The sequence below is a fragment of the Oncorhynchus tshawytscha genome, unplaced genomic scaffold, assembly GCF_018296145.1.
Source record: "Oncorhynchus tshawytscha isolate Ot180627B unplaced genomic scaffold, Otsh_v2.0 Un_contig_15924_pilon_pilon, whole genome shotgun sequence".
Lineage (NCBI taxonomy): Eukaryota > Metazoa > Chordata > Actinopteri > Salmoniformes > Salmonidae > Oncorhynchus > Oncorhynchus tshawytscha.
The window spans coordinates 27,220-45,000 of record NW_024608875.1 but is presented as its reverse complement, the minus strand read 5'-3'; the positions used below and the strand labels follow the sequence as shown (position 1 = coordinate 45,000).

At 39.7% G+C, this 17,781-nt stretch overlaps 1 pseudogene; it reads right to left on the bottom strand.

Moving 5' to 3' along the window:
* LOC121843913 overlaps window positions 1-17,781 on the bottom strand; it is a 79,984-nt pseudogene that overhangs the window by 35,316 nt on the left and 26,887 nt on the right.

Genomic DNA, 17,781 nt, shown 5'->3' with positions numbered 1-17,781 from the left:
CTGGATGGTGGTCAGAGATAGATGGGAGTGGTTGAGGGGAGCTGAAGGACTGGATGGTGTTCAGAGATAGATGGGAGGGGTTGAGGGAGCTGAAGGATGGGACTGGATGGTGTTCAGAGATAGATGGGAGGATTTGAGGGGAGCTGAAGGATGGGACTGGATGGTGTTCAGAGATAGATGGGAGGGGTTGAGGGGAGCTGAAGGACTGGATGGGGTTCAGAGATAGATGGGAGGGGTTGAGGGAAGCTGAAGGACTGGATGGTGGTCAGAGATAGATGGGAGGGTTGAGGGAGCTGAAGGACTGGATGGTGTTCAGAGATAGATGGGAGGGGTTGAGGGAGCTGAAGGATGGGACTGGATGGTGTTCAGAGATAGATGGGAGGGGTTGAGGGGAGCTGAAGGACTGGATGGTGTTCAGAGATAGATGGGAGGGGTTGAGGGGAGCTGAAGGATGGGACTGGATGGTGTTCAGAGATAGATGGGAGGGGTTGAGGGAGCTGAAGGACTGGATGGTGTTCAGAGATAGATGGGAGGGGTTGAGGGGAGCTGAAAGACTGGATGGTGGTCAGAGATAGATGGGAGGGGTTGAATGGAGCTGAAGGACTGGATGGTGTTCAGAGATAGATGGGAGGAGTTGAGGGGAGCTGAAGGATGGGACTGGATGGTGTTCAGAGATAGATGGGAGGAGTTGAGGGGAGCTGAAGGACTGGATGGTGTTCAGAGATAGATGGGAGGGGTTGAGGAGAGCTGAAGGATGAGACTGGATGGTGGTCAGAGATAGGGGCGGCAGGGTAGCCTAGTGGTTAGAGCGTTGCCACTTAATATAATGTTTACATACCCTACATTACTAATCTCATATGTATATACTGTACTCTATACCATCTACTGCATCTTGCCTATGCCGTTCGGCCATCACTCATCCATATATTTATAGCTAACCATGTGACCAATAACATCTGCTAACCATGTGATCAATAACATCTGCTAACCATGTGACCATTAACATCTGCTAACCATGTGATCAATAACATCTGCTAACCATGTGACCATTAACATCTGCTAACCATGTGACCAATAACATCTGCTAACCATGTGACCAATAACATCTGCTAACCATGTGATCAATAACATCTGCTAACCATGTGACCAATAACATCTGCTAACCATGTGACCAATAACATCTGCTAACCATGTGATCAATAACATCTGCTAACCATGTGACCATTAACATCTGCTAACCATGTGATCAATAACATCTGCTAACCATGTGACCAATAACATCTGCTAACCATGTGACCAATAACATCTGCTAACCATGTGACCAATAACATCTGCTAACCATGTGATCAATAACATCTGCTAACCATGTGATCAATAACATCTGCTAACCATGTGACCAATAACATCTTCTAACCATGTGACCAATAACATCTGCTAACCATGTGACCAATGACATGTGATTTGATTTGAAGTCTTCAGATCTCACTGTTACAATTAAATAGAAAATACGTGGCTCTATTTAATCAAATGTCATCGTCAGGGATCCAAATATTATCGCTTTCGCCCCTAAAAATACAAAAACATGTCATTCTAGGTGTTTACCTGGTGGTCTGGAGGTGGAGAGGCTGAGGTGGTGTCCCCCAGGCTAGAGCCCTCCTGTCTGGTGAGAGGGTCTCTGGGCGCTGGTCTCTCCCACTGTGTGGCTCCACTAGGGATATGCCAGTAGTAGATATCAGCCTTGTCTGTAATCCTCTTCCATCCTGGAGGAAGGTCCCCTTCTGTCTGACAGCCCTGATGACTCCAGATATCTGAGACAAACATGGACATATTACCTCAATTACCTCGACACCAGTGCCCCGCAAATTGACACAGGAACTCTGTACCTGTACCCCCTGCATTTAGCCTCCATATTGACTCTGTACCGGTACCCCCTGTATATAGTCTCCACATTGACTCTGTACCGTAATAACCTGTATATAGCCTCCACATTGACTCTGTACCGGTACCCCCTGTATATAGCCTACACATTGACTCTGTACCGGTACCCCCTGTATATAGCCTCCACATTGACTCTGTACCGGTACCCCCTGTATATAGCCTCCACATTGACTCTGTACCGGTACCCCTGTATATAGCCTCCACATTGACTCTGTACCATAACACCCTGTATATAGCTCCACATTGACTCTGTAATATAACACCCTGTATATAGCCTCCACATTGACTCTGTACCGGTACCCCCTGTATATAGCCTCCACATTGACTCTGTACCGGTACCCCTGTATATAGCCTCCACATTGACTCTGTACCGGTACCCCTGTATATAGCCTCCACATTGACTCTGTACCGGTACCCCTGTATATAGCCTCCACATTGACTCTGTACCGGTACCCCTGTATATAGCCTCCACATTGACTCTGTACCGGTACCCCCCTGTATATAGTCTCCACATTGACTCTGTACCGGTACCCCTGTATATAGCCTCCACATGGACTCTGTACCGGTACCCCCTGTATATAGCCTCCACATTGAGCTCTGTACCGGTACCCCCTGTATATAGCCTCCACATTGACTCTGTACCGGTACCCCCTGTATATAGCCTCCACATTGACTCTAGTACCCCCTGTAATACCCCCACAGCTAGTATATAGCCTCCACATTGACTCTGTACCGGTACCCCTGTATATAGCCTCCACATTGACTCTGTACCGGTACCCCCTGTATATAGCCTCCACATTGACTCTGTACCGGTACCCCCTGTATATAGCCTCCACATTGACTCTGTACCAGTACCCCCTGTATATAGCCTCCACATTGACTCTGTACACTAATACCCCTGTATGTAGCCTCCACATTGACTCTGTACCGGTACCCCTGTATATAGCCTCCACATTGACTCTGTACCGGTACCCCCTGTATAGCCTCCACATTGACTCTGTACTAGACACCCTAGACACTAATACCTCCAGCATCATACTGACTAGACACTAGACACTAATACCTAGCTAGTATCATACTGACTAGACACTAGACACTAATACCTAGCTAGTATCATACTGACTAGACACTAGACACTAATACCTAGCTAGTATCATACTGACTAGACACTAGACACTACCTAGCTAGTATCATACTGACTAGACACTAGACACTAATACCTAGCTAGTATCATACTGACTAGACACTAGACACTAGACACTAATACCTAGCTAGTATCATACTGACACTAGACACTAGACACATACTGACTAGACACTAACACTACCTAGCTAGTATCATACTGACTAGACACTAGACACTAGACACTAATACCTAGCTAGTATCATACTGACTAGACACTAGACACTAATACCTAGCTAGCATCATACTACTAGTATCATACTGACTAGACACTAGACACTAGACACTAATACCTAGCTAGTATCATACTGACTAGACACTAGACACTAATACCTAGCTAGTATCATACTGACTAGACACTAGACACTAATACCTAGCTAGTATCATACTGACTAGACACTAGACACTACATACCTAGCTAGTATCATACTGACTAGACACTAGACACTAATACCTAGCTAGTATCATACTGACTAGACACTAGACACTACTATACCTAGCTAGTATCATACTGACTAGACACTAGACACTAATAGCTAGTATCATACTGACTAGACACTAGACACTAATACCTAGCTAGTATCATACTGACTAGACACTAGACACTAGACACTAATACCTAGCTAGTATCATACTGACTAGACACTAGACACTAATACCTAGCTAGTATCATACTGACTAGACACTAGACACTAGACACTAATACCTAGCTAGTATCATACTGACTAGACACTAGACACTAATACCTAGCTAGTATCATACTGACTAGACACTAGACACTAATACCTAGCTAGTATCATACTGACTAGACACTAGACACTAGACACTAATACCTAGCTAGTATCATACTGACTAGACACTAGACACTAGACACTAATACCTAGCTAGTATCATACTGACTAGACACTAATACCTAGCTAGTATCATACTGACTAGACACTAGACACTAATACCTAGCTAGTATCATACTGACTAGACACTAGACACTAGACACTAATACCTAGCTAGTATCATACTGACTAGACACTAGACACTAACACTACCTAGCTAGTATCATACTGACTAGACACTAGACACTAATACCTAGCTAGTATCATACTGACTAGACACTAGACACTAATACCTAGCTAGTATCATACTGACTAGACACTAGACACTAATACCTAGCTAGTATCATACTGACTAGACACTAGACACTAGACACTAATACCTAGCTAGTATCATACTGACTAGACACTAGACACTAATACCTAGCTAGTATCATACTGACTAGACACTAGACACTAGACACTAATACCTAGCTAGTATCATACTGACTAGACACTAGACACTAGACACTAATACCTAGCTAGTATCATACTGACTAGACACACTAGACACTAATACCTAGCTAGTATCATACTGACTAGACACTAGACACTAATACCTAGCTAGTATCATACTGACTAGACACTAGACACTAATACCTAGCTAGTATCATACTGACTAGACACTAATACCTAGCTAGTATCATACTGACTAGACACTAGACACTAGACACCTAGCTAGTATCATACTGACTAGACACTAGACACTAATACCTAGCTAGTATCATACTGACTAGACACTAGACACTAATACCTAGCTAGTATCATACTGACTAGACACTAGACACTAATACCTAGCTAGTATCATACCTAGACTAGACACTAGACATACCTAGCTAGTACATACTGACTAGACACTAGACACTAATACCTAGCTAGTATCATACTGACACTAGACACTAGACACTAATACCTAGCTAGTATCATACTGACTAGACACTAGACACTAGACACTAATACCTAGCTAGTATCATACTGACTAGACACTAGACACTAACTACCTAGCTAGTATCATACTGACTAGACACTAGACACTAATACCTAGCTAGTATCATACTGACACTAGACACTAGACACTAGACACTAATACCTAGCTAGTATCATACTGACTAGACACTAGACACTAATACCTAGCTAGTATCATACTGACTAGACACTAATACCTAGCTAGTACACTGACTAGACACTAGACACTAATACCTAGCTAGTATCATACTGACTAGACACTAGACTAGACACTAGACACTAATACCTAGCTAGTATCATACTGACTAGACACTAGACACTAATACCTAGCTAGTATCATACTGACTAGACACTAGACACTAATACCTAGCTAGTATCATACTGACTAGACACTAGACACACTAGACACTAATACCTAGCTAGTATCATACTGACTAGACACTAGACACTAATACCTAGCTAGTATCATACTGACTAGACACTAGACACTAATACCTAGCTAGTATCATACTGACTAGACACTAGACACTAATACCTAGCTAGTATCATACTGACTAGACACTAGACACTAGACACTAATACCTAGCTAGTATCATACTGACTAGACACTAGACACTAGATACCTAGCTAGTATCATACTGACTAGACACTAGACACTAATACCTAGCTAGTATCATACTGACTAGACACTAGACACTAGACACTAATACCTAGCTAGTATCATACTGACTAGACACTAGACACTAATACCTAGCTAGTATCATACTGACTAGACACTAGACACTAGACACTAATACCTAGCTAGTATCATACTGACTAGACACTAGACACTAGACACTAATACCTAGCTAGTATCATACTGACTAGACACTAGACACTAATACCTAGCTAGTATCATACTGACTAGACACTAGACACTAATACCTAGCTAGTATCATACTGACTAGACACTAGACACTAATACCTAGCTAGTATCATACTGACTAGACACTAGACACTAATACCTAGCTAGTATCATACTGACTAGACACTAGACACTAGACACTAATACCTAGCTAGTATCATACTGACTAGACACTAATACCTAGCTAGTATCATACTGACTAGACACTAGACACTAATACCTAGCTAGTATCATACTGACTAGACACTAGACACTAGACACTAATACCTAGCTAGTATCATACTGACTAGACACTAGACACTAATACCTAGCTAGTATCATACTGACTAGACACTAGACACTAATACCTAGCTAGCATCATACTGACTAGACACTAGACACTAGTATCATACTGACTACTAGACACTAGACACTACCTAGCTAGTATCATACTGACTAGACACTAGACACTAATACCTAGCTAGTATCATACTGACTAGACACTAGACACTAATACCTAGCTAGTATCATACTGACTAGACACTAGACACTAATACCTAGCTAGTATCATACTGACTAGACACTAGACACTAATACCTAGCTAGTATCATACTGACTAGACACTAGACACTAATACCTAGCTAGTATCATACTGACTAGACACTAGACACTAATACCTAGCTAGTATCATACTGACTAGACACTAGACACTAATACCTAGCTAGTATCATACTGACTAGACACTAGACACTAGACACTAATACCTAGCTAGTATCATACTGACTAGACACTAGACACTAATACCTAGCTAGTATCATACTGACTAGACACTAGACACTAATACCTAGCTAGTATCATACTGACTAGACACTAGACACTAATACCTAGCTAGTATCATACTGACTAGACACTAGACACTAATACCTAGCTAGTATCATACTGACTAGACACTAGACACTAATACCTAGCTAGTATCATACTGACTAGACACTAGACACTAATACCTAGCTAGTATCATACTACATAGACACTAGCTAGTATCATACTGACTAGACACTAGACACTAGACACTAATACCTAGCTAGTATCATACTGACTAGACACTAGACACTAATACCTAGCTAGTATCATACTGACTAGACACTAGACACTAATACATAGCTAGTATCATACTTACTAGACACTAGACACTAATACATAGCTAGTATCATACTGACTAGACACTAGACACTAGACACTAATACCTAGCTAGTATCATACTGACTAGACACTAGACACTAATACCTAGCTAGCATCATACTGACTAGACACTAGACACTAATACCTAGCTAGTATCATACTGACTAGACACTAGACACTAATACCTAGCTAGTATCATACTGACTAGACACTAATACCTAGCTAGTATCATACTGACTACACTAGACACTAGACACTAATACCTAGCTAGTATCATACTGACTAGACACTAGACACTAACACCTAGCTAGCTAGTATCATACTGACTAGACACTAGACACTAATACCTAGCTAGTATCATACTGACTAGACACTAGACACTAGACACTAATACCTAGCTAGTATCATACTGACTAGACACTAGACACTAATACCTAGCTAGTATCATACTGACTAGACACTAGACACTAATACCTAGCTAGTATCATACTGACTAGACACTAGACACTAATACCTAGCTAGTATCATACTGACTAGACACTAGACACTAATACCTAGCTAGTATCATACTGACTAGACACTAGACACTAATACCTAGCTAGTATCATACTGACTAGACACTAGACACTAATACCTAGCTAGTATCATACTGACTAGACACTAGACACTAGACACTAATACCTAGCTAGTATCATACTGACTAGACACTAGACACTAGACACTAATACCTAGCTAGTATCATACTGACTAGACACTAGACACTAATACCTAGCTAGTATCATACTGACTAGACACTAGACACTAATACCTAGCTAGTATCATACTGACTAGACACTAGACACTAGACACTAATACCTAGCTAGTATCATACTGACTAGACACTAGACACTAATACCTAGCTAGTATCATACTGACTAGACACTAGACACTAATACCTAGCTAGTATCATACTGACTAGACACTAATACCTAGCTAGTATCATACTGACTAGACACTAGACACTAATACCTAGCTAGTATCATACTGACTAGACACTAGACACTAGACACTAATACCTAGCTAGTATCATACTGACTAGACACTAGACACTAGACACTAATACCTAGCTAGCTTAATACTGACTAGACACTAGACACTAATACCTAGCTAGTATCATACTGACTAGACACTAATACCTAGCTAGCTTAATACTGACTAGACACTAGACACTAATACCTAGCTAGTATCATACTGACTAGACACTAGACACTAATACCTAGCTAGTATCATACTGACTAGACACTAGACACTACACTAATACCTAGCTAGTATCATACTGACTAGACACTAGACACTAGACACTAATACCTAGCTAGTATCATACTGACTAGACACTAGACACTAATACCTAGCTAGTATCATACTGACTAGACACTAGACACTAATACCTAGCTAGTATCATACTGACTAGACACTAGACACTAATACCTAGCTAGTATCATACTGACTAGACACTAGACACTAGACACTAATACCTAGCTAGTATCATACTGACTAGACACTAGACACTAATACCTAGCTAGTATCATACTGACTAGACACTAGACACTAATACCTAGCTAGTATCATACTGACTAGACACTAGACACTAATACCTAGCTAGTATCATACTGACTAGACACTAGACACTAATACCTAGCTAGTATCATACTGACTAGACACTAGACACTAATACCTAGCTAGTATCATACTGACTAGACACTAGACACTAGACACTAATACCTAGCTAGTATCATACTGACTAGACACTAGACACTAGACACTAATACCTAGCTAGTATCATACTGACTAGACACTAGACACTAATACCTAGCTAGTATCATACTGACTAGACACTAGACACTAATACCTAGCTAGTATCATACTGACTAGACACTAGACACTAATACCTAGCTAGTATCATACTGACTAGACACTAGACACTAGACACTAATACCTAGCTAGTATCATACTGACTAGACACTAGACACTAATACCTAGCTAGTATCATACTGACTAGACACTAGACACTAATACCTAGCTAGTATCATACTGACTAGACACTAGACACTAATACCTAGCTAGTATATACATGACTAGACACTAGACACTAGACACTAATACCTAGCTAGTATCATACTGACTAGACACTAGACACTAATACCTAGCTAGTATCATACTGACTAGACACTAGACACTAGACACTAATACCTAGCTAGTATCATACTGACTACTAGACACTAGACACTAATACCTAGCTAGTATCATACTGACTAGACACTAGACACTAACACTACCTAGCTAGTATCATACTGACTAGACACTAGACACTAATACCTAGCTAGTATCATACTGACTAGACACTAGACACTAATACCTAGCTAGTATCATACTGACTAGACACTAGACACTAGACACTAATACCTAGCTAGTATCATACTGACTAGACACTAGACACTAATACCTAGCTAGTATCATACTGACTAGACACTAGACACTAATACCTAGCTAGTATCATACTGACTAGACACTAGCTAGTATCATACTGACTAGACACTAGACACTAGACACTAATACCTAGCTAGTATCATACTGACTAGACACTAGACACTAGACACTAATACCTAGCTAGTATCATACTGACTAGACACTAGACACTAGACAGACACTAATACCTAGCTAGTATCATACTGACTAGACACTAGACACTAATACCTAGCTAGTATCATACTGACTAGACACTAGACACTAGACACTAATACCTAGCTAGTATCATACTGACTAGACACTAGACACTAATACCTAGCTAGTATCATACTGACTAGACACTAGACACTAGACACTAATACCTAGCTAGTATCATACTGACTAGACACTAGACACTAATACCTAGCTAGTATCATACTGACTAGACACTAGACACTAATACCTAGCTAGTATCATACTGACTAGACACTAATACCTAGCTAGCTTAATACTGACTAGACACTAGACACTAATACCTAGCTAGTATCATACTGACTAGACACTAGACACTAGACACTAATACCTAGCTAGTATCATACTGACTAGACACTAGACACTAGACACTAATACCTAGCTAGCTTAATACTGACTAGACACTAGACACTAATACCTAGCTAGTATCATACTGACTAGACACTAGACACTAGACACTAATACCTAGCTAGTATCATACTGACTAGACACTAGACACTAATACCTAGCTAGTATCATACTGACTAGACACTAGACACTAATACCTAGCTAGACTGACTAGACACTAGACAATACCTAGCTAGTATCATACTGACTAGACACTAGACACTAACACTAATACCTAGCTAGTATCATACTGACTAGACACTAGACACTAATACCTAGCCTAGCTAGTCATACTGACTAGACACTAGACACTAGACACTAATACCTAGCTAGTATCATACTGACTAGACACTAGACACTAATACCTAGCTAGTATCATACTGACTAGACACTAGACACTAGACACTAATACCTAGCTAGTATCATACTGACACTAGACACTAGACACTAATACCTAGCTAGTATCATACTGACTAGACACTAGACACTAATACCTAGCTAGTATCATACTGACTAGACACTAGACACTAATAATACCTAGCTAGTATCATACTGACTAGACACTAGACACTAATACCTAGCTAGTATCATACTGACTAGACACTAGACACTAGACACTAGCTAGTATCATACTGACTAGACACTAGACACTAATACCTAGCTAGTATCATACTGACACTAGACACTAGACACTAATACCTAGCTAGTATCATACTGACTAGACACTAGACACTAATACCTAGCTAGTATCATACTGACTAGACACTAGACACTAATACCTAGCTAGTATCATACTGACACACTAGACACTAATACCTAGCTAGTATCATACTGACTAGACACTAGACACTAATACCTAGCTAGTATCATACTGACTAGACACTAGACACTAGACACTAATACCTAGCTAGTATCATACTGACTAGACACTAGACACTAATACCTAGCTAGTATCATACTGACTAGACACTAGACTAGACACTAGACACTAATACCTAGCTAGTATCATACTGACTAGACACTAGACACTAGACACTAATACCTAGCTAGTATCATACTGACTAGACACTAGACACTAATACCTAGCTAGTATCATACTGACTAGACACTAGACACTAACACTAATACCTAGCTAGTATCATACTGACTAGACACTAGACACTAGACACTACCTAGCTAGTATCATACTGACTAGACACTAGACACTAATACCTAGCTAGTATCATACTGACTAGACACTAGACACTAATACCTAGCTAGTATCATACTGACTAGACACTAGACACTAATACCTAGCTAGTATCATACTGACTAGACACTAGACACTAATACCTAGCTAGCATCATACTGACTAGACACTAGACACTAATACCTAGCTAGTATCATACTGACTAGACACTAGACACTAGACACTAATACCTAGCTAGTATCATACTGACTAGACACTAGACACTAATACCTAGCTAGTATCATACTGACTAGACACTAGACACTAACACTAATACCTAGCTAGTATCATACTGACTAGACACTAGACACTAATACCTAGCTAGTATCATACTGACTAGACACTAGACACTAATACCTAGCTAGTATCATACTGACTAGACACTAGACACTAATACCTAGCTAGTATCATACTGACTAGACACTAGACACTAGACACTAATACCTAGCTAGTATCATACTGACTAGACACTAGACACTAATACCTAGCTAGTATCATACTGACTAGACACTAGACACTAATACCTAGCTAGTATCATACTGACTAGACACTAGACACTAGACACTAATACCTAGCTAGTATCATACTGACTAGACACTAGACACTAGACACTAATACCTAGCTAGTATCATACTGACTAGACACTAGACACTAATACCTAGCTAGTATCATACTGACTAGACACTAGACACTACACTAATACCTAGCTAGTATCATACTGACTGACACTAGACACTAGACACTAATACCTAGCTAGTATCATACTGACTAGACACTAGACACTAGACACTAATACCTAGCTAGTATCATACTGACTAGACACTAGACACTAGACACTACACTATACCTAGCTAGTATCATACTGACTAGACACTAGACACTAATACCTAGCTAGTATCATACTGACTAGACACTAGACACTAATACCTAGCTAGTATCATACTGACACTAGACACTAGACACTAATACCTAGCTAGTATCATACTGACTAGACACTAGACACTAGACACTAATACCTAGCTAGTATCATACTGACTAGACACTAGACACTAATACTAGCTAGTATCATACTGACTAGACACTAGACACTAATCATAGCTAGACATAGACACTAGACACTAATACCTAGCTAGTATCATACTGACTAGACACTAGACACTAATACCTAGCTAGTATCATACTGACTAGACACTAGACACTAATACCTAGCTAGTATCATACTGACTAGACACTAGACACTAATACCTAGCTAGTATCATACTGACTAGACACTAATACCTAGCTAGTATCATACTGACTAGACACTAGACACTAATACCTAGCTAGTATCATACTGACTAGACACTAGACACTAATACCTAGCTAGTATCATACTGACTAGACACTAGACACTAATACCTAGCTAGTATCATACTGACTAGACACTAGACACTAATACCTAGCTAGTATCATACTGACTAGACACTAGACACTAGACACTAGACACTAATACCTAGCTAGTATCATACTGACTAGACACTAGACACTAGACACTAATACCTAGCTAGTATCATACTGACTAGACACTAGACACTAATACCTAGCTAGTATCATACTGACTAGACACTAGACACTAGACACTAGACACTAATACCTAGCTAGTATCATACTGACTAGACACTAGACACTAGACACTAATACCTAGCTAGTATCATACTGACTAGACACTAGACACTAATACCTAGCTAGTATCATACTGACTAGACACTAGACACTAGACACTAATACCTAGCTAGTATCATACTGACTAGACACTAGACACTAATACCTAGCTAGTATCATACTGACTAGACACTAGACACTAATACCTAGCTAGTATCATACTGACTAGACACTAGACACTAGACACTAATACCTAGCTAGTATCATACTGACTAGACACTAGACACTAATACCTAGCTAGTATCATACTGACTAGACACTAGACACTAGACACTAATACCTAGCTAGTATCATACTGACTAGACACTAATACCTAGCTAGTATCATACTGACTAGACACTAGACACTAGACACTAATACCTAGCTAGTATCATACTGACTAGACACTAGACACTAATACCTAGCTAGTATCATACTGACTAGACACTAGACACTAATACCTAGCTAGTATCATACTGACTAGACACTAGACACTAGACACTAATACCTAGCTAGTATCATACTGACTAGACACTAGACACTAGACACTAATACCTAGCTAGTATCATACTGACTAGACACTAGACACTAGACACTAGTACCTAGCTAGTATCATACTGACTAGACACTAGACACTAGACACTAATACCTAGCTAGTATCACACTGACTAGACACTAGACACTAATACCTAGCTAGCATCATACTGACTAGACACTAGACACTAGACCACATACTGACTAGACACTAGACACTACCTAGCTAGTATCATAGCTAGACACTCATACACTAGACACTAGACACTAGACACTAATAGCCTAGCTAGTCATCACTAGACACTAGACACTAGACACTACACTAGACACTAATACCTAGCTAGTATCATACTGACTAGACACTAGACACTAGACACTAATACCTAGCTAGTATCATACTGACTAGACACTAGACACTAGACACTAGACACTAATACCTAGCTAGTATCATACTGACTAGACACTAGACACACTAATACCTAGCTAGTATCATACTGACTAGACACTAGACACTAGACACTAGCCTAGCTAGTCATACTGACTAGACACTAGACACTAACACTAATACCTAGCTAGTATCATACTGACTAGACACTAGACACTAATACCTAGCTAGTATCATACTGACTAGACACTAGACACTAGACACTAGCTAGTATCATACTGACTAGACACTACTACACTAATACCTAGCTAGTATCATACTGACTAGACACTAGACACTAATACCTAGCTAGTATCATACTGACTAGACACTAGACACTAATACCTAGCTAGTATCATACTGACTAGACACTAGACACTAGACACTAATACCTAGCTAGTATCATACTGACTAGACACTAGACACTAGACACTAGCACATACCTAGCTAGTATCATACTGACTAGACACTAGACACTAATACCTAGCTAGTATCATACTGACTAGACACTAGACACTAGACACTAATACCTAGCTAGTATCATACTGACTAGACACTAGACACTAGACACTAATACCTAGCTAGTATCATACTGACTAGACACTAGACACTAATACCTAGCTAGTATCATACTGACTAGACACTAGACACTAATACCTAGCTAGTATCATACTGACTAGACACTAGACACTAATACCTAGCTAGTATCATACTGACTAGACACTAGACACTAGACACTAATACCTAGCTAGTATCATACTGACTAGACACTAGACACTAGACACTAATACCTAGCTAGTATCATACTGACTAGACACTAGACACTAATACCTAGCTAGTATCATACTGACTAGACACTAGACACTAATACCTAGCTAGTATCATACTGACTAGACACTAGACACTAATACCTAGCTAGTATCATACTGACTAGACACTAGACACTAGACACTAATACCTAGCTAGTATCATACTGACTAGACACTAGACACTAGACACTAATACCTAGCTAGTATCATACTGACTAGACACTAGACACTAATACCTAGCTAGTATCATACTGACTAGACACTAGACACTAATACCTAGCTAGTATCATACTGACTAGACACTAGACACTAATACCTAGCTAGTATCATACTGACTGACACTAGACACTAGACACTAATACCTAGCTAGTATCATACTGACTAGACACTAGACACTAATACCTAGCTAGTATCATACTGACTAGACACTAGACACTAGACACCTACCTAGCTAGTATCATACTGACTAGACACTAGACACTAATACCTAGCTAGTATCATACTGACTAGACACTAGACACTAATACCTAGCTAGTATCATACTGACTAGACACTAGACACTAATACCTAGCTAGTATCATACTGACTAGACACTAGACACTAGACACTAATACCTAGCTAGTATCATACTGACTAGACACTAGACACTAATACCTAGCTAGTATCATACTGACTAGACACTAGACACTAATACCTAGCTAGTATCATACTGACTAGACACTAGACACTAACACCTAGCTAGCTAGTCATACTGACTAGACACTAGACACTAGACACTAATACCTAGCTAGTATCATACTGACTAGACACTAGACACTAACACTACCTAGCTAGTATCATACTGACTAGACACTAGACACTAATACCTAGCTAGTATCATACTGACTAGACACTAGACACTAGACACTAATACCTAGCTAGTATCATACTGACTAGACACTAGACACTAATACTAGCTAGTATCATACTGACTAGACACTAGACACTAATACCTAGCCAGTATCACTAGACATACTAGACACTAGACACTAATACCTAGCTAGTATCATACTGACTAGACACTAGACACTAGACACTAATACCTAGCTAGTATCATACTGACTAGACACTAGACACTAATACCTAGCTAGTATCATACTGACTAGACACTAGACACTAATACCTAGCTAGTATCATACTGACTAGACACTAGACACTAATACCTAGCTAGTATCATACTGACTAGACACTAGACACTAATACCTAGCTAGTATCATACTGACTAGACACTAGACACTAACACTACCTAGCTAGTATCATACTGACTAGACACTAGACACTAGACACTAATACCTAGCTAGTATCATACTGACTAGACACTAGACACTAATACCTAGCTAGTATCATACTGACTAGACACTAGACACTAATACCTAGCTAGTATCATACTGACTAGACACTACTACCTAGCTAGTATCATACTGACTAGACACTAGACACTAACACTAATACCTAGCTAGTATCATACTGACTAGACACTAGACACTAATACCTAGCTAGTATCATACTGACTAGACACTAGACACTAATACCTAGCTAGTATCATACTGACTAGACACTAGACACTAACACCTAGCTAGTATCATACTGACTAGACACTAGACACTAGACAGTATCATACCTAGACACTAGACACTAATACACTAGACACTAGTATCAGACACTAGACACTAGACACTAATACCTAGCTAGTATCATACTGACTAGACACTAGACACTAATACCTAGCTAGTATCATACTGACTAGACACTAGACACTAATACCTAGCTAGTATCATACTGACTAGACACTAGACACACTAGACTACACCTACTAGACACTAATACCTAGCTAGTATCATACTGACTAGACACTAGACACTAATACCTAGCTAGTATCATACTGACTAGACAGACACTAGACACTAATACCTAGCTAGTATCATACTGACTAGACACTAGACACTAATACCTAGCTAGTATCATACTGACTAGACACTAGACACTAGACACTAATACCTAGCTAGTATCATACTGACTAGACACTAGACACTAATACCTAGCTAGTATCATACTGACTAGACACTAGACACTAATACCTAGCTAGTATCATACTGACTACACTAGACACTAGACACTAATACCTAGCTAGTATCATACTGACTAGACACTAGACACTAATACCTAGCTAGCATCATACTGACTAGACACACTAGACACTAATACCTAGCTAGCATCATACTGACTAGACACTAGACACTAGACACTAATACCTAGCTAGTATCATACTGACTAGACACTAGACACTAATACCTAGCTAGTATCATACTGACTAGACACTAGACACTAGACACTAGACACTAGACACTAATACCTAGCTAGTATCATACTGACTAGACACTAGACACTAATACCTAGCTAGCTTCATACTGACTAGACACTAGACACTAATACCTAGCTAGCTTCATACTGACTAGACACTAGACACTAATACCTAGCTAGCTTAATACTGACTAGACACTAGACACTAGAAACTAATACCTAGCTAGCATCATACTGACTAGACACTAGACACTAATACCTAGCTAGTATCATACTGACTAGACACTAATACCTAGCTAGTATCATACTGACTAGACACTAGACACTAACACTACCTAGCTAGTATCATACTGACTAGACACTAGACACTAATACCTAGCTAGTATCATACTGACTAGACACTAGACACTAATACCTAGCTAGTATCATACTGACTAGACACTAGACACTAATACCTAGCTAGTCATCATACTGACACTAGACACTAGACACTAATACCTAGCTAGCCTATATACTGACACTAGACACTAGACACTAATACCTAGCTAGTATCATACTGACTAGACACTAGACACTAATACCTAGCTAGTATCATACTGACTAGACACTAGACACTAATACCTAGCTAG